Source organism: Ochotona princeps, chromosome 14 (assembly GCF_030435755.1).
Source record: "Ochotona princeps isolate mOchPri1 chromosome 14, mOchPri1.hap1, whole genome shotgun sequence".
Classification (NCBI taxonomy): domain Eukaryota; kingdom Metazoa; phylum Chordata; class Mammalia; order Lagomorpha; family Ochotonidae; genus Ochotona; species Ochotona princeps.
Window position 1 is genome coordinate 60936233 of NC_080845.1, and position 4163 is coordinate 60940395.

The 4163-nt window shown below is 48.2% G+C and overlaps 1 non-coding gene across 1 annotated transcript; it reads right to left on the reverse strand.

Annotated features, from left to right (window-relative positions):
* Positions 1–1813: 1813 nt before the first annotated feature.
* On the reverse strand, positions 1814–1920 carry LOC118759985 (U6 spliceosomal RNA). Its single transcript, XR_004996509.2, has one exon. It is a non-coding gene; the product is annotated as a U6 spliceosomal RNA (small nuclear RNA).
* Positions 1921–4163: the final 2243 nt, after the last annotated feature.

Consider the following 4163-nt stretch of genomic DNA (forward strand, 5'->3'; position numbering starts at 1 on the left):
CCTCAAAGTCCCAAAGGCTTCCTGAACCTCAGAGCTGAAAGTTTGCTTGAGAGTTACAGGGGACAGAAAGTCTACAGGGCTTCTAAGTGGATACAGGAATGTGGCATTGGCCTTACTGGTGCTAGAGCATCGAATGCTTCTGCTCTGCCAGTGGAACCACTGAGGACTGTAAAGAGGGCTCGGGGAGCTCTTCATGCCCGGGCTAGCCAGGTAATGAGACTGCTCCCAGCAGTCATCCATTTATTTGTTTGCTTATTTGTCTAACCAGTAAAACAAACAAAAAAATTGTTTACTTTATTCCTGTGAAAGGTGGAGAGAAAGTATTCTCTCATTCTCTGGTTCCCTCTGCAAATGCCCGCAGAGGCTGGGGTGGGGTCGGAACTAAGCCAGGAGCCTGGAACTCCTTCCCGGGAGCCTTGTGAATGAGAGGGAGCCGAGCACCTGAGCCATCACTTGTCAGTAGGAAGCTAAAATCTGCAGCAGAGCCAGGACTTGAACCCAGGCCTTCTATCATGGAATGTGGGCACCCCAGGTGGTATCTTGATGGCTGGGTCAAGTGCCCACTCATTGGGCATCTTATGAATGAATGCATAGCGTGTACATTTTTATGGGGTGCACATGTTAATGATCTGCTCAGGCCATTTGAATTTCCATCTCTAGATAGGTGAATCGCTTTTTATGTGTGACGATCTTCCTACGTCCCTTCTGTTGCCCTGAAATAACCGATTGTAAGCCACAGTTTCCCCACGGTTGTATCTAATACCAGGACTCATCCATGTTTCAGTGCCTGTTGACTAATCTCTCTGTCTCCCCCTGTCCTTCCTAGGCTCTCACAACCCAGATGGATAGTTCAGCTTCAGAGAGTGAGTAACAACATACGGTCCTTGTCTTTTGGCAGAGGCTAATTTAGACAAGCCAGAACATACTCAAGTCGCCTATCTACAGAATCAGCTCTCTAACTTCCTCTCTGGAAACATGAAGACAGATGAGGCACTGCCTTGGAGAAACGTGAGGTGTCAGACAGGAGGCATGGACTCTGAAGAGAGTTCCAGGGCAGGTAACTCTGCTGTGAGATACTGGGCAAAGGAATCCCTGAACAATAAGGACGTTAGGAGGGTGTGTGTGTGTGTGCGCGCAGAAGGGCAGATTGTTGGCCTGGAGTGTTTGGAATATGAATGCTCCGGCTTTCTGTCTCTGAGAATTCGTATGCACAATCTGCAGATAGCAAGTTTCTCAATGGATTTGTGTGGGCTGTCCACAGCTTTGACCTTGGCTCCACGTCCAGGCGCCGTGGCTCCAGGATGCGTGGGGTGGAAGCTACCAGCCTGTGCTGTGGGTAGGTTGGGCTGGTGGCTTGTCACCACTGTCACATACTCGGGCCACACTGAGAGCACAGGGAGTAAAAGTTTCTATTCTGAGAGCGCCTCTTCCGCCTTTGAACTTTCCCAATCAGGCGTATGTGGGCATTGTCTGCGCGCTGAAGCTTAAAATAAACTGCACCGGGTGTCTAGGGTCACACTCCAGATGTCTAACAATAACCTGCCCACGCAAGGGGAAGAAAATCCCCCACCTTGCAGGGGCAGCCGCTCGGTTGTGAGTGCTGAGCTGGCGCATTTCCAGCAGGGATGTTTTCAGGCTGTGCTGAACCCCAGAGTGGAGGCCAGGCGCCTGGGCAGAGCATGCGTGTGCCACCTTGCACCTCCAGGCCTGGAGGCTCCTCCCTCCCTAAAGCCTCAAAGATTTTTTTTTTTTTTTTTTTTTTTTTTTTTTGGCAAACTCCAGGTTTGCTAAAGGTTTTCCGTTCATTTTTTTTTTTAATGTGGATTGCTTCACGAATTTGCATGTTATCCTTGCGCAGGTGCCATGCTAATTTTCTCTGTATTGTTCCAATTTTAGTATATGTGCTGTCAAAGCGAGCACTTCAGTTCATTTATGTCTTCCAACATCCTTATCCCTAATGGTAGGAAACCATATCCCAACTTGGGGGATTTACATTAGGGTAGATATATTGGATGACTCAAAACTGGCAGGCATTAGCCAGAGAAAGACAAATCAAGCAACACTCCTGTTCTGTCACAAGCAGCTTAAAAAATTATTTAAAAGGGCTTGGCAGTGTGGCCTAGTGGCTAAGGTCCTCGCCTTGATCCCATATGGCTGCTGGTTCTAATCCCGGCAGCTCCACTTCCTCTCTATCTCTCCTCCTCTCAGTATATCTGACTTTGTAATAAAAATAAAATAAATCTAAAAAAAAAAAAAAAAAGAGTGATTGAATAGCCATGACATTTAAAAAAAAAAAAAAAAAAAAATTATTTAAAAAGTCCCTCAAGAGTGTTGATAGAAGAAACTGGGAGAATTTATCCAGCTAAACAGAAAGGAAAGTTTAAATAGAGAGAGATAGAGGGGCAGACATTTAGTGCAGCATTTTTTAAAAAGATTTATTTATTTTATTACAAAGTCAGATATATAGAGAGGAGGAGAGACAGAGAGGAAGAACTTCCATCCGATGATTCACTCCCCAAGTGAGCCGCAACGGCCGGTGTGCGCCAGTCCGAAGCCAGGAACCAGGAACCTCTTCCAGGTCTCCCACGCGGGTGCAGGGTCCCAAGGCTTTGGGCCGTCCTCGACTGCTTTCCCAGGCCACAAGCAGGGGGCTGGATGGGAAGTGGAGCTGCCGGGATTAGAACCGGCGCCCATATGGGATCCCGGGGGATTTCAAGGCGAGGACTTTAGCCGCTAGACCACGTCGCCGGGCCCTAGTGCAGCATTTTTAAAAAAGAGATTTATTATATTTATCTAAAAGGCCGACTTAGAGAGAGAGAGAGAGAGAGAGAGAGAGAGAGAGAGAGAGGTGTTCCATCTACTCTTTCACTCCCCAGGTGGCCACAATAATTGCAGTGGCTGGCACTAGACCAGGCTGAAACCAGGAGCCAGGAACTTTTTCTGCTCAAGCACCAGGGCCAGCTTCCATTGCTGTCCCTGGTGCATTAGCAGGAAGTTGGACCAGAAGTGGAGTAGCCAGAACTCTAACTGGTGACCTTATGGAATGATGGAACTGTAGGTGGTGGCTTAGCCCACTATACCACGGCGTTGGCTCCTTGGTACCAATTGAAGTGCCTGAGTTCCAGTCCCAGCTCTACTTCTGGGTCTGGCTTCCTTCTAATGCACACCCTGGAAGGCAGCAGGTGATGGATGGTCCATTAGGATGCCTAACTCCTACGTGGGAGATGCAGGCATTTGTGGAGCGAATCAGCTGGTAGGAGATCGTTTGCTCTCGTCTACCTCCCTGACTTTTAGACAAAATTAGAGCAGATAATTAAGTACAGTTAACTTTTCAACTTAAGAAAGAGACGTGTGCAGCAAGCATCACTCTGTGCTTCTCCATCACAATGGACACTCACATAGGCACACACGTGATTCTACACACACAGGAGCACACAGCACACATGCACTTTGATGTACAGGCCAACACATGTGTTCACCCTTACACATACATATGTGTCTGCACTTGCCCTCGTGCACACACACACACACACACACACACACATACACACACACTTCTTACAACAGCACCCTGACCACCCCCCTTGCTCAGTCTTCCTTCTTTGGAGTCAGTCCCCGAAGGACCAGCATGGTTGCTGTCTGCCCGCAGTGATTCCAGAGTGAGACAAAACCTCCCTGCTTCCTTCCATCCCTCCTGCCCTCTTGCTTTCCCTTTGCTGACAGTGTCTGGATTGGATGCTTTTAGTTTGAAACCAAGTATGACTTTCATTCTTGGTTTAAACAAAGAAACAGCGCAACAGTCAGGGTGTGGGTGAGGGGCATAGCTGATAGAGCTGCAGCCTGTGATGCTGGCATCCCATACGGCTCCTGGTCCATGCCTGGCTGCTCTGTGTCCTATCCAGCTCCCTGTTAATGGCCTGGGAAAGGAGACCGAAGCTGGCTGAAGCATTTGGTCTCCCGCCACCTACCAAGGAGGCCAATTCAGATGAAGCTCCTGGCTCCTTGCTTTAGCCTGGTTCAGTGTTTCAACCACCCCAAGGAAGGAACCAGCAGATGGGAGATCTCACTCTCTGATTTTCAAATAAATAAAACCTTTTTAAAAAAAACCCAAGTCCACCAAAAGCCTAACAGAGTCACGGAACCTCATGTGTTTTCCTTTTTAA